Source organism: Stenella coeruleoalba (assembly GCF_951394435.1).
Source record: "Stenella coeruleoalba genome assembly, chromosome: 7".
Classification (NCBI taxonomy): Eukaryota; Metazoa; Chordata; class Mammalia; order Artiodactyla; family Delphinidae; genus Stenella; species Stenella coeruleoalba.
Genome location: NC_137153.1, coordinates 22,242,115 through 22,263,729, shown reverse-complemented (window position 1 = coordinate 22,263,729; position 21,615 = coordinate 22,242,115). Strand labels below are relative to the sequence as shown.

General features: G+C 41.6%; 1 protein-coding gene across 2 annotated transcripts in view; it reads left to right on the top strand.

The window, feature by feature from the left end:
- The first annotated feature begins 227 nt into the window (after positions 1-227).
- Positions 228-21,615, top strand: part of ADAM28 (ADAM metallopeptidase domain 28) — a 356,867-nt gene continuing 335,479 nt past the window's right edge. For both annotated transcript variants that reach the window (XM_079927363.1, XM_079927369.1), the window contains exons 1-3: positions 228-372; positions 2,920-3,053; positions 8,875-9,007. The gene's annotated coding sequence lies outside the window, so the exon portion shown is untranslated. The remainder of the gene's footprint in view (positions 373-2,919; positions 3,054-8,874; positions 9,008-21,615) is intronic.

Here is a 21,615-nt window from a genome sequence, read left to right as displayed (position 1 = left end):
CATTGAGATGGGCTTTAAAAACCACCTAAAAATGGGAGGAGATGGAAAAAGAGGCAAAGTCCCACGTCTGAGCCCCTTGAGTTAAGGGGGCAATCCAACATATCCAACATTCTCAATAATTAATTTGTATTCAGATCCTTGGGCTTCCCTTCCCTGCAAGCTACTTCCAGTGCAGCTTCCGGAATCAATGAGCTGCCATGCAGTGTCTGCTGGATGCTGAGCAATTGTCTTCTGCCGTGCAGGACATTCGCAGACTCCACTACCTGAGCCAGGCACCACTGCCATCTGCTGGGCATTCATGAGGCTTCTCCTGGTGCAGCTGCACCCCTGGATGCCAGGATGCCGTCTCCTGCAGAGCTGTTGCTGTCTGGGGTGCGTGAGGTCTCAGAAGTGGGTGGAATGGTGGTGGTGTGTATGTAGGGGCATACAGGTTTACCAAAGCAGTACGGCTCACAGCCCCAAATTTAATAGCTGAAAACTCCAAATTCTCCCTCCTGCAGCCATCTACCCCCATCACATTCACAGAATTCAAAGCCTAGTGACAAATACCATGCCCACATGAGGATTGTCCCTTCCCTGACCCCACTGGACATGCTTATCTGTTTGACCTTCTCTTCCCTTGGAATGAATTCTCCCCTGGGAGGTTTCTTCATCCTTCATTCAAATAGACATTTGGCAAGTGTAGCACATCGGTTTGCCAGACATGCCTAGATATGCATCAGTCCAAACAGTGGGGCTTTTAGGCGTATCATGGGGCCCAAGTTCAGACTTTTTCATATGAGAATGCATCTCGCATATTAGTTACTGGGAAGTCTACTGGTTTAGCTTGACACATATCTGATTCATAGTAACATGCAAAAAGATGGGATCTGCTGATGGGTAGGTTTGTTTTCTGAAACGTCTTTGATCATTAGCCTGAAGGAAACAGAATTTCAACTGGCATCAGCTAAGACAAAGCACTTATGTGGCAGTCGTGAGCCATTTGCTGTTTAGCTGGTTTGGAGGTGAAAATATGCAGAAGTCTCCTGGACAGTCATCATGCTTTTACATAGTGAACAACACTTAAAAGTATGTGGAAATGTGACTATTTTTTTTTTAAACTCATTACTTTTAAACGTTTTTTCCAAAGACTGTTTGCTTTTAGTTTAATTTAATTTTTTATTTTTGGCTGCGTTGGGTCTTCCTTGCTGCGGGCGGGCCTTCTCTAGTTGCCGCGAGCGGGGGCTACTCTTCGTTGCAGCGCGCGGGCTTCTCATTGCGGTGGCTTCTCTTGTTGCGGAGCACGGGCTCTAGGCACGCGGGCTTCAGTAGTTGTGGCTCGCGAGCTCTAGAGCGCAGCCTCAGCGGTTGTGGTGCACGCGCTTAGTCACTCTGCGGCATGTGGGATCTTCCCGGACCGGGGCTCGAACCCGTGTCCCCTGCACTGGCAGGCGGATTCTTAACCACTGAACCACCAGGGAAGTCCTGAAATGTGACTATTGAAATCGCATTTTTATTCATCTTGTTAGTTTTTATTATGCTCATGCTTTAAAATTTTTAAGTTTCAAAGTTTTAAAAAAAATTATATTACCATTAGGAACCTACATAGGCCTTAATATATACTTGTTTTTGAAGGGGGCAGGCCCCACAGAAGGCTTTGTCCATGTACGTATCTTACTGGTTATACCACTTCCCCTACTATATTATCTGTAGATCTGCTGAGACAAGGCTGACATTCTGCTGGTCAGTGTTTATTCTGACGGCTAGGAGTCCCCTTTGATGAGTCCATGCCAATGTCACATCAGTCAATAAATATTTTGAGTAGCATCCCCGGTTTTAGATAGAGCTGTTAACCTATTGATATAGTAATTTACATTTTATAGAATGATTTTACATACTTATTACCTTGGAAAATTATAACAACCCTATGAGGTAGATGGGGGAGGTGTATCGATAATAGTCATTACTTTCATTTGGAAGATAAGAAAACTCAAAGTCACAGTGACTATGCCCCAAATTATACCATAAGAAAATATCAATGTCATCTTTAGAACTCAGGACCCCTGATCCCCAGGAAAATGTTCTCTTCATTAGGCAACGCTCCCTTCTCAAGGTTCTTCTGCCTTTTGTGTCATTATCCACATGCACTCTGGTTTCTCTTCAGAGTTACTATAAAGGAGAAAAGGTACAGAGTGAAGTAAGTCAGAAAGAGAAAAACAGATACCATATGTTAACACATATATGTGGAATCTAAAAAAAAAAAGAAAGAAAGAAAATGGTCAGAAGAACCTAGGGGCAAGACAGGAATAAAGATGCAGACCTACTAGAGAATGGACTGGAGGATATGGGGAGGGGGAAGGGTAAGGTGGGACAAAGTGAGAGAGTGGCGTGGACATATATACACTACCAAACATAAAATAGATAGCTAGTGGGAAGCAGCCGCATAGCACAGGGAGATCAGCTCAGTGCTTTGTGACCACCTAGAGAGGTGGGATAGGGAGGGTGGGAGGGAGACGCAAGAGGGAGGGGATATGGGGAGATATGTATATGTATAGCTGATTCACTTTGTTATAAAGCAGAAACTAACACACCATTGTAAAGCAATTATACTCTAATAAAGATGTTAAAAAATAAAAAGAATTTAAAAATTAAAAAAAATAGGAGAAAAGGTAGAAACTTTTGCTTTGACATACTTCCCACAATTCCTTTTGTTTACAAAGTGACATCGCCTCCTCATTCTGGGTTTGCATGTTTGGGAGGAATGTCCTATCTACATGAAAAAATGAAGATGTGAATTTATAGGCTGATGTATAGGCTAGAGGAGAGGAGTGTTTGGTGGGTGATGACAGGTGTGTGAGGGATGTGAGGTTGTGAGCAGGTGGGTGAGAGGGTGTGATGGAGCACAGTGATGTCAGGCTGAGTAACATTTCCTCTCCACAGGGTAATTTACTATGGGACACTTGACACAGCAGGAAATGGAGGAGTAGATAGTGTAAGAACAGCTGGAACACCTGGAGAAACTTTATACTTGGAGGGAACTGTGGATTCAACGTCTTCATTTCATTTGCTACCTGGTATTGTTTGTTATCTTTCTTTGGATGTATTAGCTGTTGTTTTGGGGTTTTTTTCCCCCCTAACTGCGTGCCAAGCTTCCAGATGGAAGGAATGGTATTTTGCCTCATTTTCTCCCTGCAGTGTCTGGCCAGCAGACATTGCATGTGTTTAGAACCCATTGTTAATTGATTGATCCCTGCCATTCCCAGTGGTCGTATATCTTATTGCTCTGCAAGCTGTAGTTAAAAAAATCCATGAGCCCCAATAAGGAAAATCAGTTCACAGTTGCTGCTTCCCTTAACTCTTAAGGAGTCCAAGCACAGCAATGCTGTCATTTTAGCCTGCAAATAGACTTTTTAGTCAAAAATTTAACCAAAAAACCTGAATAAACATTTTGGAAAGTCTGGCTAAAATAGTTCTCTCAGAAAGGTTTTGTTTACCTAACCATAATAATTTTACACCCTTAATCATTTCTTTTCCAAGTTTTGCCCCATGATCCATCTCATCCCAGATTTTCCTAGTTATCATTTGCTAGCAGTAGAAATTTAGTGGCAGGAAGGATAAAATGTGAGCTCCATGAAGGTTAAGATGTGGCACGAAAAAGGTGATTGTAGTAGATTGCAAACATGGCCACCAATGATTCTTCTCCCTCTTCTACAGCCCCTTGTAATTGATTGTATAGGTCTTGTCACATTTGGAGTCTCTTTCTCCACTCCTTAAACGTGGGCTGAACTTGATTTTTGTCAATGGGACATTAATTAATGTGATGCAAGCAGAGACTTGAAGAGTACATCTTCACTGGGACTTTGCCCTCCTGCTACTCTTGCAATCTGGAGATGCCATGTGAACAAGTCCAGGCTAACTGACCACACGAGAGCCACGCAGCTCAGTTGCCTCTGTTGCTCCCGCTGATAGCCAGCCAAACCCCAGAAGCAGAGACACCTTAGCTGACTGACAGCTGACCGAAGACACAGGAAAGACCCCCAATGGAGACTAGCAGAAGAACCACACAGCTGAGCCCTGACCAAATTGCCACTCTGACAGATTGTGAGCTAAATAAATGGTTGGTGTTTTAAAGTACTAAATTTGGGGTGGTTATAAAGCAAAAGCCAACTAATACAGTGCTCACTAAAAATTTCTTGAATAGATAAATAAAATGAATGAATGAATGAATGAAATGAAATAGGTGATTATTTTATGCAGTCTCTCCATTCCACAAGTAAAGAAACTGAAGTCAAAATAGTTAAATAACTTGGCTAATATTAGACAGCCAGTTAGTGGAGGGGCCAGTATAAAATACCGATTGTCCTTTTCTTTTAAAATGATGTTCTGGCTCCCTAATAATATTGTAAGTTTCTTGGGACCAGGAATCTTCACTTCTTTAGATCAGCAGTGTCTAACAAAGTATTTTATGCATTTTCTCTATAAAAATTACTTTTGAACATAGAATACATGCACACAGCTCCCAGGTGAAAAGTTACAGAAGCTTCAGTGAAAAGCAAATCTCTCTCCCATCCCTTTTACTGAGCTTCCCAATTTTCTTCCCTAGAGGCATTTACCGTCAAAAATATTTTTGTTTGCTTGGTGGTTTTGTTTTGTGTACAGTATGTAGTATACATCATACTGATGTATACTGATGGTCTGTCCTACATTTGGTATAGAAGATGGTGACTAAAACTTCGGGCTTGTTTCCAAAATTCAGGGAAAAGAAAGTAGGGGCAACATAGAAAAGCCAGCCTCCTGCTTTCCTCCCAGCCACCCATTACGCTATTGACAAAGCCACACTATTTGTGGAGACAAAGTTGAGACAGAAAAGAATCAGGGCTGATCAGAGTAAATTTATCTTTTAGGTTTTGGTGATCTATATCTGTCCTGGTAAAGCTAAGGAAAACAACAGCAATGTGGAAACGTAGGAGTTTCCCAGGACACTGACCTAGATCCGTGTCCTTAAATGTTTTGTCTGGGTCAGAAACAACTGAAATGTATCTCCAAAGCATAAGGCTCTGAGGAACGGCCTTGGTTTGCTCTACAGTTGGCCAGTGAACAACACAAGGGTTGGGGCCTCCACCCTCTGCTTAGCGACAATCCGCGTATTAATTATGATCGGCCCCTTCTTTTTTTTTTTTTTTTTTTTCGGTACGTGAGCCTCTCACTGATGTGACCTCTCCCGTTGCGGAGCACAGGCTCCGGACGCGCAGGCCCAGTGGCCATGGCTCACGGGCCCAGCCGCTCCACGGCACGCGGGATCCTCCCGGACCGGAACACGAACCCGCGTCCCCTGCATCGGCAGGCGGACTCCCAACCACTGTGCCACCAGGGAAGCCCGGGCCCCTTCTCATAAGTGGTTTCTCCATATCTGCGGTTCTGCATCTGCAGATTCAACAATCCCCCATCCCTGTCACACACAACTGTAGTTATTTATGACCGAAAAAAAAAAAAAAGTCCGTGTAGTACTGGCAACAAAGGAGAAAGGGAAGAATTGGATCCCAGGACAAATCAAGAAGGGTGGGGCTTTCAACAGTTTGAAATGTGGTAGAGAAACTAAAAAAAACGAAGGCTGAAAAAGAGTGTGGGGTTAGTTGGAAGGAGGCCACTACCCCATGGAAGTTCAATATAAATACATTTAAGTAGCAGCTGGGAGGGAAAAGCCAGATTGCTGGGGATTAGGAAATGAGGGAAAGAAGGAAGGAGGACTTACAGAGAAACTGAAGGTAGCACATGATGACCATGTGTGCGAAGGTTTTTTGGCTCTGCTAGGAGAGTGAAAGATGAGGTGGTAGAAAAGGAGGAGACACTGAAATAAAGCTTTTTATATTTTTCGAGGTCATTTTTAATATAGGGAAGTTCAGAACATGTTTGAAAATGGAAAGAAGCTCCCAAAAAAAGGGTTAAAAAAAAAAAGAAAAATTTAAAGTAAGGGGGACACATTCAGTTGTATTAATAACACATGTAACATTTTGTCAAAGTGCTTCAAAGTACTTGATTTCACAGGTATTTCCTATTCTAAATATACTTACATGCCCTACAAATTTGTAGGTCTTTCCCTCTGTCCAGCAAGGCAAACATTTTTACCATTACATTTTAGGTTCTTATCAAAATTTTTAAAATACACATTTTCTTTTCTCACCTCTTCTTCCTCTCTTTCCCCTAATACCTTCTCCTGTTACAGTTCCTATTCTACACATGCCTCTTTGTTTCAGCATCTGTCCTGTCAGAGATCATGAATGTCATCCCCCTGACCCTGTCGGTCATCTTCTTTCAACACAGCTCCACAAAATTGTTCGAGCCTAAAATGTTGCTCTGTTTCTCCAAATTTTTCACTGTCAAAATTTTATAGTTCCCCTCTTCTCTACAAGAGGACTTTAGGCAGGGACTTTTCTCCTTCTCCAGAGTGACGTAAGTTCTCACCAGCCATCGGATGCATAATACACTCCCCACACCATCTAGCCTTCCATTGTGGTGACCATCGCATGAGGCAGGCAGACCTCACTCTCAGCAGAGTGTTTTTTCTACCACGATGACATCTCAGTTTTGCGGGGTGAGCGTTTTTTAGGTCCTCGAGGCCTTTTTCATGTGTGCCAGGGTTTCCTGCAAATGGGAGAGCTAACTTTCTTTCTGCAGGTGCCCATGGAAACAGGTCCTTCTCAACATTGCCCTGCACTTGCTTCTTCTCACCCACTCCCCTTGCCTTGCATTAGGTATGTCTTCTTTTTGGAGGCTAACTGGAAGCATGGCCTAAGAAAGTTTTCACAAGAGAATTGTACAGTTGCACAAAATCAGATCGCCTTGATGTTTCATTCTGGAAATTTCATGGCCCTGGGAAATCAGGGAGTGGGTGGTTTGTTGTCAGTACTCCCAACATCTGTTTCTGAGATTCTGTTGGGCCTCTTTCCACTTCTCTCCCCAAAGGGCTCTTGCTGTTAAAACTGGGGCAAAGGGCTTCCCTGGTGGCACAGTGGTTGAGAGTCCGCCTGCCGATGCAGGGGACGTGGGTTCGTGCCCCGGTCTGGGAAGATTCCACATGCCGCGGAGCGGCTGGGCCTGTGAGCCATGGCCTCTGAGCCTGCGCGTCCGGAGCCTGTGCTCCGCAACAGGAGAGGCCACAGCAGTGAGAGGCCCGTGTACCGCAAAACAAAAACAAAAACAAAAACAAACTGGGACAAAGACATTCATGAGAAGGCATCAGTAACTTTATAGGGAGAAGGCAGTGATGGATGTGGTCCTCCCATGATGATTTCTTAGACACCATGAAACTCCAAGGAAGAGATATGTTTGGGCCAGGGCAGGGTTTCCTAGGTGTTCTCCAGGCCCTCACATCCTCACCTTCTCTGCTTGCTCATAAGATGGCTCTGACGGTAATTTTCAGTACTTATGCAAAGTCTCGAGGCTGCCTTTTAGCCAGTGCCTCCATTTACCCCATCACCACCTCAAAGCTCCATCCTGCTCTGCCAGGCTGGCCCCCTGCACATAAAGGTTGTATCTTCCCTGTCTTGTCTCTGGCAACTTTGGTGTTCAACTTCCCTGAACTGGAAGAAGAGGAAAGAAGAAGAACTGAAGAACCCTCCTGGTTGAGAATTCATTCCAGCACAGTTACCCAGCACCGAGCGGTGCCTCCCACACACAGCTCACGGCTCCCAGCATGGTGTCTGCACAGCCTGGCCCCTGTATCAGCTTTGATAAGAGCCCGGGTGTAATCAGCGCAGCCGCAGTTCTCTGGCTCTGATTTTCCCCTTGTGGCTTCTTCATTCCTGTGGATAATTAAAGGAAGCTTTTCTTGCCATGCTGAAGGCTATATAAAATAAGTTAATAAGTAATAAAAGAAATGGCTTGGAGCCAGGAACTGCTTCTGGGATCCTTCCCATCCTTGTGGTGTCGTTACTGAGGGGAAGCTTGGCTCAAAACAAAACTCAGCCTTTGGAATCGGATCGCTGGGAGAGCAGGCTCAGCTTGGCACTCTGCTGAAAATGTAAGATGCATAGAGAACATTCTGTGAGAGTGTTTATATGGGCCTTGGCCTTTGAAGGAGATGGACCAGTGGTATTTCTTCCTATCTTCCCATCTAGGATTTGCTTTTCTTAAACCCTAGATTTCTTAATTCTCTTTGTCATCTGTAACACTTTAGGGCTCATCCTATTGTATTAAGTTTAAAATAAATGCAGAGGAGACTTGATCTCCAAAGAGTATGTATACTCAAACATCAATTCCTTTTCCACCTTTTCAAAGTTTTATGTGGACCCAACATTAAAGATGAGTGCCTTGGGGCGTCCCTGGTGGCGCAGTGGTTGGGAGTCCGCCTGCCGATGCAGAGGACACGGGTTCGTGCCCCGGTCCGGGAAGATCCCACATGCCGTGGAGCGGCTGGGCCCGTGAGCCATGGCCGCTGAGCCTGCGCGTCCGGAGCCTGTGCTCCGCGGCGGGAGAGGCCGCAGCAGTGAGAGGCCCGCGTACCGCAAAAAAAAAAAAAAAAAAAAAAAAAAAAGATGACTGCCTTGAAAGAGTGCTGTTTATTTGGGGTTTACTGTCTGTCCACTTATGCTCTCTTGAAGTGGCCATGGGTCATTTTCCTCTTCCTGGAGGCCTTGGATAAACCCTCTGTAATGAGGTTTAGGCTCCATCACCTGTTTTGATTAGTCACAGATGCTTTTCTTGCATTCAGTCTGCCTTTGGCACAAAGGGAGAGAAAAAGTTGAGGCCATTCTTCAAGTTATTTGGGTTAAAAAAAATCCCCATAGTCAACTTCCCTGTCAAAAAAGAAGGTGATTTTGGATGTGAATGACCCAGGATGTCTGTTTCAATGAATGAGTATAATTGATGCTCAAGACACATATTTGCTTTTATCAGCTGCCCACCTTGTTCTCTGGCATCGAAAAGGCACAACGCTGTAAAGGACTGGAAGGACAGTTCCAGGAGCACCTCGCAGCAGAGCCTCTAATGCAACCCCTCTGAGGCCTCACAGCCCCCAGTCCACGGGCTTGTAAGTACAGCACTAACAAAATTAACTAAGGTCTATTCTGGAATTACGTGCAGTTCATCTCTGGTTTCTGTGTTTGACATTCAGCTTCCGGTTTCATATATTTCTCCCCATCCATCCCTCGTACTGACTTCATAGTTGCATTCAAAACCTTAACGTGAACTCTCTTTCCTTCCGGAATGCTGATGCATCATTTCTTATCTGCTTCACATGTACTGTCCCAGGGTTAGTCTTGGTTGATTCCAGATTTTCTACCCTAAGTTGGCCCCTGACTCCAGCTCTTCTGAAGGTTACTCACTGTGAAACTTGACTGCAGGGCAGGTGATGAAACAGTTACTGCAGTACATCTATTTGCTGACTCATCCTGGAATCCCAAAGATATACTTATGATAACTTCCGCTGAAATTAATCAACCACATTCTAAGACCAGGGCTGCCACAATGCACAACTGCAGGGCACTCAGTTCACAAAGGGTGCAATGTGAATGGTGCTTCCCAGAGTTGTGCTGTGTGAAGACTTAGATGAAAGCTTTGTCCATGTCAACAAACTCTGTCTTCAACCTCAATGTACAAAACCATATTTTAGAAGAATCTGAAAACTGACATGTTTAGTGATTGCAAAAATTTTAAGATCAGACTTGCCATACAGTTAACTGATGTATTATTGTCTTCTGTGTCTACACCCTAGGTACAGGTGAAACAGCCACATTCAAGCTGGTCATCTACCATATTATAAAAACAGAAAGTGGATATATATACCTACAAAAGACACTTTCTTTCACAGCCACTCTTAACACACTTAAGCATCTTTATCCCTAGTTTTCTCAACTGTTTTCAACCTGGGACATTTCCTACTCTTCAGGGTCTTTGTTCTATTTTGGGTTAGCCAATCTCCTTCCTCACACATACTGAATCCTGACCTCCTCCTTCTTTTTACCTGTAAAAGATGGGTTTTGGCAATTTTGTTTGGCAATTATACTTTCTCATGTACCTTCTGGAATTCTTTGTTGGAAGGTTGGGAGAAATGGGTTCTTTTGTTACCAGGAATTGGACTAAGCTATAGACATATCCTTTCTGTGTGTGTGTGTGTGTATATATATATATATATATATATATATACACACATGAATATGACTCTGGTGTCGGCTTTGTATCCCTTCATTTATTTACTGTTACTGTAAGAGGATTGGATGATATAGCTCCAGTGATATCACTGGTTATTGAACATGTCACCTCTGATGATTTAGTACTTTTTGAATGTCTACTGTGTGCAGAATTCTGTGCTAGAACTAAAGTAGCAAATAAGAGAAACATGGATCTGATGTTATATCAGTGGAGACAAATATTTCACAATTTGTTACAGAATATTTCATTCTAGTTCCTTTAAGTTACCTTGAGAGAGAAGATAGTAGGCTAGAGGATGATAAAGGGCAACTAACATGTCTTGGGGGAAAGGAAAGACTTCTTTGAGCTGGAGTTGAGATTTGAATACAGAGTAAGAATAGATAAGGCAAAGCGGTGAAGTTATGGTGAAAAAAGAATTGGGCAATAGATGTGAGTTGGCATTAAATGTTCCAGGTAGGGCCTAAGACATATGAAGATCCTGAGCCAGGAAGAAAGATGCCATATTCAAGGAACTGAAAGAAAGACAGGATGGCAGGAGTATAGAGAGCTTGGGGAAGCATGTGATAGGAGTCAGCAGAGGTCGGGTGATATATGACCTTCTAGATCATGTTAAGGATACTATCACCAGTTGGACTCTCCAGGAAGCAGACTCTGAGATGCAGATTAGCAGGTAGGAAGTCTAAGGATCTGTATCCATGGCCAGGTGAAGAAAGTAAGACTGTCTGGGCAGAGAGGTAAGTTGGACTATAATACAGTCACAGGAAACTTATCAGTCCATCCTAGAGGGAGCTGCGAGAGCCCTTCAGAGTTGTTACAAGTTTAGGTAAGAAGGCTAGGTCTTTATAATTTCTCAAGTGCCAGTTGACCACTGGTTGAATGGTCACTTCCCTGAGAAAGGGTGTGTGATCATGGTTGAGGTAGCTTTCTTTCCCTGAGGGCAAATCCTGGAGAGGGATTCAGCTGAGAGCTATCAGCTGCTACATACCAGAAGCTGGGGGAATGCACACCTTGGTCCTGAGTGGGAAAACCTCGGTGCACACAATGGCATTCACTACAGATATTACTCTAAGTCTGGTTAGAAAGCAGTGGCAGGTTTTCAACCTGTAAGTAATATCATATTTGTGTAAAAAAGGTTATATTGGCTGTTGCGTAGAGGATAGATTGGAAGGTGGCAGGTTTGGCTCCAGAAATACCAGCTACAAGGCTATGGCAGCAATTCAGGTAAAAGATAAAAATAGATTGACTGTATGATGGCAGAAGAGATGAAAGTGTGCATCGGGTTAGTTATGGAAAAGAGGATCTGACAACAGATTGGTTGTGGGAGACTGAATGATAGAGAGATTCAAGTATAATCACAGAGTTCCTGGCTTATAGTACTGGGAGGATGGTAAGGTCATTCACTGAGCTTCTTTTATTTTGAGAAGAGTAGATCTTAGTTCAATTTAGGGTAAGTTAAACTGAAGTGCTTGTGAGGCATGCAAACAGTGGAGCTAGTTGGATGTGTGATTTTCAAGCTCAGAAAAGATGTCTGGGCCGCAGAGGTAAATTTTAGAAAGGTCATGGTATATGAGACCATGGGCTTAGGTAAAAGGTGGCCTAGAAAGTAGTGTGGAGTAAAAATGAATTTAAAAATCACCCTAGAGGAACTCCCACTTTTCAAGGTCAAGTGGATGAAGAGCTCCTAACAAAAACAGAAGAGGAATAACCTAGAGGGGTAGGAGGAAAGCTAAGAGAGTGTAACATCACAGAAAACAAGAAGTGCGTCAAGATGAAGTTTCAAATGCTGCTTCTGTAGTTGGAAAAACTATAGCCATGCTGTAGACACTTTTTATATTGTTATAAAATGCTATCATCGAAAAACGATGTAAATGTATGTAAAAATAAGGTTATGGAGTTTTCTGTTTCTTTTCCGGTCAGAGCTACTTTAGCCAAGGTTTTAAATAATCGATGGTTGTTCACAATATCCGAATTAAAGCAATACTTTCCCCGGATGCAAAGAAGGGAACATTCCTTTTACCACATAAAAAAATAACTGGTGAAGATCTACTGAGTGCCTACTCTGTTCCAGCACTCAGCTAAGTACTGTTGGATGCATGGAGGCCAAGGTCAGGTCTGTGCTCTTAAGAAGCTTAAAACCTACTTGAAGAAAGAAGACCTTCTACTTCATTAGATATGCCTTAATACCCAAATAAATGATGCTACAGGATATAAGAGCAAAAATTATGGGACAGGGAGATCAGGAAGGGGCTAGGTGGAGATACTGAAATTTTTCACTTGGCTCTGAAGGTTGGGTAGGATCTGGGTGGGAGGGAAGATACGTCAGGTGAAGGGTAGGATTTATGAAAAGGTGGAGAGGGTGAAATAGGCAAGATACATTTAGGAGATTTTAATAATGGAAAAATGCATAAACGTGGTGGTACGTGAACGCTGTTTAAAATAACTGTCATATTCTAAATTCTTATCTAGTTGAGAGGCCTTTGAATATCCTGATATTCAGTTTGTAATATCTTTTGATGTTTTGAAATTTTCTGATGAAATATTTGCTTTTCTTTTGAATTTTAATTGGTGTGTGCCTTGCTTTGTGGTTTCAAATTTCAGATTGGCTAACTTAGCCATCAAGCCCAGAGAGGTTTCCTCTGAAATGCAGTCCAGTGAATCCTACATTATACTTCATTCTTTTATCCCTACCCCACACAAAGAGATCATAGCATACGCTTTTACTAGTGAATTATAGATAACAGTTTGGGTGATGTTTTAAAATCCAGAATGGGTAATTCTTTGAAGCATCTAAAACCTTTGCTTACACACTCTTTCCACATTTATTTAGAATTGATAGACTGTAAAAAGGGGAAAATATGATCAGCACATATATGTTGAAATAGTCAGCAGGCATAGATCCACAGCATTATGTTTATGATAATTGAACTTATTTATTAAGTGGCAGATTGCCGTCTGGCTCTTTCCCAAACGTATGATACTGAATATCATTTAGCAGGCTTGTGCAAACCTAAACTGCTACGTGCTTATCTTTTCATGTTTGCTGTGATTGCAACCAGTTCCCAAACTGAACAGCTCCGGAGAGTATCATTGACATCCTGCTTTATGTAAATTCCATCTTCTATATAAACAAAGAGATTAAAAAACAGAAGCTAAAAAACTATGAAAGTTGAAGGATCAGTATGTTCAATATCCAAATATGTTGGTACCCAGAAAGAAGAATTAATTTATTAGTAATACAAAATATTCACAAAACTACAGATCATGAGTTTCCAGGTTGAAAGGGACTACCAAGCATTCAACATAATAAATACCTTTTAAAACAGTCACCCCTTAGCATCTCATTATGAAATTCAAGAACTCCCAGGATAAAAAGAACCAAAACATTTTCCAAGGGAAAATACGAAGGAATCACATCAAGGAATAGAAATCAGAACAACAATGGCCTTCTCAGTGGCAACTCTGGAAGTGATGAGGCCATGAATCAATTCCTTCAAAATTCTGAGAGAAAATAATTTTTACCTAGAATTCTATACCTAGCCAAAATACCAAACTAGGAACTAAAATAAAGATATTTTCAGACATGAAGTATGTTGGGTAATTTACCTCCCAAGCTGCTGAGTAATGCCGTCTGCCAAAATAAAGGAGTACCCCAAGAGAGAGGATAACTCAGAATCTAGAAAATTTAATAGCGTCAGGAACAAAGATCCTAAAACTATCTAAAAAGTTAAAACTTATACAAAGAATCAAAATACACCAGTCTTTTAGAGAACAATCCTGCATGCTAGAAGGAAATGGAACACAGCCTTTAAAATTCTTGGGGAAAATCTATTTCAACCAAGAATTCTTTATTCAACCAAACTATCAATCAGGTGCTGGAGTAGGTGAAGATTGGTTTGTGCCCATGCTACATAGGGTTAGATATTGGGCCTATCCCTTCCTCCTGTGGCTGTGGGGAAGCTAGTGGCTTCCATAAGGCCCAGACTTCACCTCTACCTACTTACACCATTTTCAGACAGAGCTACCATAAGTGGCACAGACTGTACATCGCACAATTAATCATAATTGAAAAAACTTTTTTTCTTCTCTTTCCTTCAGGACCTTCTGTTTGTTTTGGTCTCTGGCTTTCCTCAAATATCTGATGATCCATGGCGGTATTTAATATTTGGGAGTGAAATTTTAAAAGGTAACCTCTGTGCGAGGCTTGTCGACTGGTGTGTTCACTGTAGGATGACTGGGGCAGGCTGTTTCACTGGGCTGGTCAGTTTGTCCAGAAAAGAGTCGTTTCATCTTCTGTTGGGGGCTTATAAGCTGACTGTTTTTATTCTAGGAGTCAAATAAGGGACGGAACAGTGAGTCTCGCTGTTCAGTATGTTTACTTTCCCGTAATCCCTACGTAGGACTCTGGTCCTCAGCTGAGCCTGGTGTTCCTTTAAGACATTCTTATGCCACTGCCTGAGAAGCGGCCAGTCTTCTGGTTTCTTTTGGGGGGATGGGGAGGAGAGTTATATATTTCTATTTTTTTGTTCTTGTAGATTTATGCCTTTAAAAAAACGCTTTTCCTTGTTTTTCGTAGAGATTTGAAAGGCATTGAAAGTTGATCTTTGTTTTTAATCTCCTCTGTTTAACCTGTGGCCAGAGGCATCCTCTTTGGAGCCCAGGGTTTCCTGTCCCTTTAGACACTTTCTAGGGCCGTGATGTGAATCTCAGACCTCCATATCACTGCAGCCACAGTGAATTCTAGAAGGTGATGGTCCGTGAAGCTATATCCACTAGCTGTGCAGAGTCTGCCTTCATGCGTGGTGGTTTCTCGCTCTTACTACAATCTCCAGTGTCCCTCCTTAGGGCCACCAAAATAACGCCTCACCAGGGTTTTGAATGGATTCCAGAACAAATAAAATGTGTTGTCTATTAGCCGGGCCACACTCTATGAATTCATTAGGCCTCTTGTCCTCTGGAAGACTCTGCCTGCCACCAATGAACACTTGAGTCCTGCCAGCCCCAACATTGGTTCTCATCTCTGTCATCATGTCACCTACAATGCAGCCTCTCCAGGCCCCTATCTTCCCACTTCCTACTCTTCTCACCCCCAAGCTAACTCCTACATCCCTCTTCTCTTTGCTGCTCTCTTGCTCACCATTCCTGGTAGAACGACATGATTAACAAGCTTTTCTTTGTCTTTACATCTTTACAGAATTCTTCCTAACATCTTTGTTTAACTTGGCTTAACCTGGCTACATTTTAAAACTTATTAGCCCCCTTTAAAATATTTCATAATTCTTTTGGTTCTTTTTCGTCATCTTTTAAAAAAATTTTTTTTAATTGGAGTATAGTTGATTTAAAATGTTACGTTAGCTTCTTTGGTACAGCAAAGTGAATCAGTTATACGTACACATATATCAACTCTTTTTTAGATTCTTTTCCCATATAGGCCATTGCAGAGTATTGAGTAGTGTTCCCTGTGCTATACAGTAGGTCCTTATTAGTTATCTATTTTATATATAGTCATGTGTAATGTCAATCCCAGTCTCTCAATTTATTCCTGTCCCCTCCCCACACTTCCCCCCGGTAACCATAAGTTTGTCTTCTACGTCTGTGACTCTGTTTCTGTTTTGCAAAGAGGTTCATTTTTTGAGTTTAGAATTTGCTTATTTTTGAACGGTATGGGATAAAGAGATGCCTTCAAGTAAAATGTTTTGCTTGTGTCAGCGTACTTTTAAAGTTCATATTATAAATTTCATTAAAATACAATTTTACATTGGATTCTCCAGCCAAGAAAGAGAAAAACAGAAATTTACATACATATATTAATAATAGAGATTATTCATTATTACCTATACATATTTAAATATTTTATCATACGTACATTTTAACTGTTCCCATTGAAAAAAATGAAGCATACTTTTTATTTTACTGTGAATTAAAACACATCTATTTTAGAAACTAAGTTGACATTTAATCATATATTGCTTCATCAAGAAAACACTTTATGGTCTAATGTTCAGGATTACTTCACTTTCCATTTTAACTGAAACTTAGCTCTTCTCATAAGGATGCTGTCTTCCTGCAGCTCTCTTGAGTAGAGACAGCTGTCCCCTCATCTCACAGGGCACAAATATGCCATCAACAATTTCTTCCCTCCCTTTGCCAAGCTGACCACAATTGTCTCAATTTCGGGAATTCTCCTTTATTAGTTAAGGGCGTTGTCACCTGGCTCACTGTCCTCTCCCATCTTCCACAGGATTGTGTGCTATAATGGTTGCTTGCCCTCTTCAGGCTGCGGAGGGGAGCAATGTGTCTTACATGTTTGACAACACTAGCCTGGAGCAGCTCTGCATTGCCTCTGAAATCGTAAACTCCACTAACTGTCCTCTACCCACAACTCTCTATGCCTGTAGTCCTTCCACTTACCCCAAGTACACTGGGATCGGACCTCACTATGATCTCAAATATCTCATTTCCTTTTACTCTCTTGGTCCATAAGCCTCCTTCATGGTTTGACTTCTTCCCCATCTAGCCTAGACCTCCATCGCATTATTTAACTAGTATTTTTTTCTATCATTCTCAATACTTTATTAGTAGTATCAAAAGATGACATTTATTAGCATGTTTAGGTGGTAGGTATGTTACTGACCACTTTACATAGATGATATGTCATTCTTTAAATAAAAAGCTCTATGGTTAGATACTTCCATTATCTTTAATTTATAGATGAAGAAACTATGACTGAGAAAGGTAAGATACCTTGCCTCTGGTGACATGGCTGGAAAGAGTTATACTGACTTTCTGTTTAGCGCCAGAACCACTACTCTTTTAAATCATTGTGCTCACATCTCAGCTGTTTCCTCTTACCTGCCTTGCAACTGCCCCTTGGATCATTTTTGTCATCCCCTTTTTCTACACTTATATCAGGACTTCTGATTGCTGCTGGAGAAAAATCACCACAGTGCTTGGTACCATGACAGAATCATGGTCTGCAGAATCACCTGGGCTTTTCTGTTACTCCAGTTTACATGCACCTTATCAGAAAACTCTTTCCCTTTCTGCAGTGGCAATTCCAAACTTTCTTTACAATCCTCAAGTCCTTTACCTTCCTCCTATCTCGTTTGCTCTTAGCAAATGACTTCAACTCCTACTTCACTAAGACAATCATGACTATAAGGTATAAATTAATGTTCTGCCCACACTGACAAATAGACTTATATCTGCAACTACTGTAGCCTCTTTTCCTGCAGTCCAAGAAGATGATGACTCTGCTCAAGACTAATTCTTATGTCTGGCTTCTGGACTCATACTCTTCTATCTAGTCCAAGATAAGGATCACAGCACACATTTCTTGCTTTGTCTTCCATACTTTCTGTCTTCCCATCTCCACTCGTTCCTTCTCCTCCCTGTGATCCATATCGTCTGTTAGCAGGCTTGAGATATGCATTAGCCATGTTCCTAGCAGAAGCAGACAGGGCAATTTGAAGAGAGTTTAATTAAGAGAGTACAGTGGACCTTTGAACGACCTAGGGAGGTTAGGAGCAATCTGCATATAAGTGGACCTGTGCAGTTCAAACCTGCGTTGCTCAAGGGTCAACTGTATTTGCAAAGCTATGAGCAGACGGCAGGGAAACTACAAGCCCAGTAGACACATAGGGCTGAGGGGCGAGGGAACTGGAAGTTACTGGAGTTACTGGAACCCAGAAAAGAGTTATATGGGTAGGGTCAACTTAAGAGGAGTTGGTCAAGGGACAGCGCTAGTCCTAGTTGACTCTATAGGAAGATTTCTATGCAATAAATATCCCAACCTTGTTCTTCTCCCTCCAGTTTCCTGCCAGAGACTTCCATAGGCCAGACACAACCAGAAGCCAATGGACAAAAGATTCCAAATTATAATTAGACCCCTTAGAGACCAGTGTCTTAGGGCACAGAGTAGAAGAAAGAAGGATGAAAAGTGGATCTGGATGGGGCAAACAGAAGATAGAAATAGTGTATGGAATTTTTTTTTTTTTCTGGAACATCTTTATTTTAATTTTCATTGGAATGTTAATTTTAAAGAAGATATGTCCTTTTAAAAGTTTTAGTTGTCATTATTTGATTTCTAGGTGGTAGAATAAATTTCAAAAAATACGTAATTGAGAAAAGGTCCTAATTGGTATATTTTTTTGGTTCCATCATTCTAAGTGTCCATTTATTGTGTGCCTTGAATGTAGGAGTTGCCAAATCAATGATTGATTGGATTTGTTTTAGCTTCACTACACACCATTCTCTATTTGCTTGCATTTCTGTTGCCTTGGTAACTTTCAAAGGCTTCATTCTATAAACAACAAAGGTGAGAGAAAAAGCAAAAAAATCCCCAAAAACAAAAAAACCTCAGTTTTCTTTTTTCTCCAAGTATCGCAAAGTAAGAAACAAACTAAACAAAACATGGAACGATGTTACACACAGTGGGGAAATCTTAATTTTAAGGTAACGAAGTAGGCTTCCCCACCATGCCTGGTTTTGGCTAAGCCATGGTGCATCAAGGCCAAACTGTATGTGGCCAGGGTGGGCCCAAGGGAAGTCCCCCTTTCAGAACTGGCTGACCTCACACCTGCACAAACACCCTTTAAGAAAGGGGCAGTTGTATTTGGCGGCCAGTTCCCCATTGCTATTTCATCAGGGCTTTCTCTTGCTTTTCTCCATTTATTCACCATGGACCTTGGCTAGCATGTTCCTGACACGGATCTGTCTGTGGTTTTCCTGGGAGCACGATGTCGAAGAGGGTGGGTGTTGGCTTCCTGGGGTTGATTAAAGAGTGTCCTGGTTTGCTCGGAAACACTGAAGCCCTGAGTGTCCCTTGGGTCTGTCTGAAGGTTTGCACAGCTGTCTCATGCTCAGGATAGGGTGCATCACCACCAATTATTTTGTCAGCATTATATCTTGAAACGGTAACACTTTGCCACATGGGCGTATAAAGAAAATATGGGAATACACTGGTGGTTATGGCCTGGGGAGAGTGTGACATGCAAAGCTCAGCTTTATCTTGAAACCAGGCAGATCCTTAAGAAAACTCCATTGTTTTCTGAGGAAATTTGAATCATTTGTGCTTACCTCTATTTTCCCCTTCTATTTCCTATTTCCCTTTATTATCTACTTAAAAAACGTCTCCTACCAACAGGCATGAAATAGGACAGGCACATGTCTCGTCACCATCCTTTGATACCTGGACATCTGTTCCAGTCTGTACACTAAGCAGGTTTCAAATGGCCAGACAATCTTACAGAAGCTCTTCCTTGTTACAAGAAATCATAGCTACACTTTGGTTATACGCCACCAGGTGAACAGTGGAACTGGAACAGGTTAAATGCACACTGACTGAAAAATTGAAAAAGACAGGGATGTTATTCTTAAGAGTCTCACTCATTTCCATATAATTGAAAACCTCATACCGTACATACATTTGAATTAAGATAAGCCACAACTACTGAGCCTGTGTGCCACAACTACTGAAGCCCCCGTGCCTAGAGCCCACGCTCTGCAACAAGAGAAGCCACCGCAATGAGAAGCCCGTGCACCACAACGAAGAGTAACCCCCTCTCGCCGCAACTAGAGAAAGCCCACGTGCAGCAACGAAGACCCAACACAGCCAAAAATAAATAAGGCTTTATTCCTTCTTATTACTTTATAGTCATCTTCCCCTCTGTGAACAATCCTCACAAATATTTATTGAGGGCCTTTTATTTTTTATTATTTTTTGTTTTGTTCTGTTCTTTTTTTAGTTTTGGTTTTCTGTTTTTGTTTTTTTTTAATTTTCTTGAAGTATAGTTGATGTACTATATTATATAAGTTACAGGGGTACAATGTAGTGATTCAAAATTTTTTAAGGTTATACTTCACTTATAACTATTATTAAATATATTATAAAATATTTGCTATATTCCCCAAGTTGTACAAAAATAAATAAATAAATAATTTTTTAAAAAGAAGGGATTATATACTTTATCTATCTGTGATGGTTACTTTAATATATCAAGTTGACTGGCCATCTGGTGCCCAGATGAAACCTTATTTCTGGGTGTGTCAGTGAGGGTGTTTCCGGAGAGATTAGCATTTGAATTGATGGGCTCAGGAAAGTAGATTACCCTCCCAAATGTGGGTGGCGTCCTCATCCAGTCCACTGAGGGCATGAATAGAACAAAAGGAGGAGGAAGGAAGAATTCACCCCTTTTTTCCTGCTTCACTGTTTAAGCTGGGACATTTTTTCTCATGTTCTCCTACTCTCCCAACTGAGATTTACACCGGTGACTCCCCTGGTTCTCAAGGGAGACTTAGACTGAATTACACCACTAGCTGTCCTGGGTCTCCAGATTGCAGACAGCAGATCTTGGGACTTCTCAGCCTCCATAATCAATCACATTAGCCATTTTCTCATAATAAATCTCCTTTATATATATACATATATATACACACACACACACACACACACACACACACACATAAATGTTCTGTTTCCCTGGAGAGCACTAATACTTTATCTGTCTACCTATGTATATCTCTCTATATCTCTATCTAGCTAATCTATCTATTTATCTATTATCTATCTATCTATCTATCTATCTATCTATCTATCTATCCCTCTGCCCCATATCATCTATCATCTACATATCTCTATATCCTATCATCTATCTATCTATCAATCAAAAGTATATTGCTATATTTTTTGAGTTTCTGCCTGTTTGAATGCTTGGCGAGCTGGATGGCCATTCAGCCCAGATGATGGTGCAAATATAATATATTCATAGGATTTATTGAATCATCCTCCCGAGAGTCAGGAATGCTCAGAAGCAGGAACCAGGAACTGAGAAGCTTCAGCAGCCAAGGAATAGGAGAACGTTACTCACTGAGCCTGAGCTGGTTTTGTTTGAATGGCTACAAGTGGTCTAGTTCCATGGGTCAGTAGTGCTCAGAGCTTTCTTGGAAGCAGAATATGTTTTATACAGTAGGATTGGGCTTGTGAATCTTCAACAGGCCCTGCACTTGGGTGGCTGGCAGTCTGTGTTGGCTCTGTGAGATGCACTCGATAATAGAGGTGGGGAGGTGAGGGGATGTCTGGAAGCATCAGTAGACCAGTTTGACTGGAACAGAGGTTTTGAAGAGAAGAGTGAGAGAAAGTATTAGGAATGCAGGTTAAATTGTGGAAGGCCTTAAACAGTGCTTTAAGCAAGTCTTTATGGATGTGTAAGCCTTAGTTACCTCATCTCTAAAATGGGAATAATAAAACACATCTCATGAGGTGATCATGAAATGACTTAATACATAGAAAATGTCTAGCATTAATTGGACACATATTAAGTGCTTAATAAAGAATAACTGCTACTATGATAATGAAAATGGTATTTAAGGATGATTAATGTGGCAATAGTGTGCAGGGTTAGTTGGAGGAGGGAAGTAGTGGAATAGAGAGCCCAGTTACAAGGTTGTTTGAACAGTCTAGGCATAAATGTAGTACTAACGAGGCTGGGA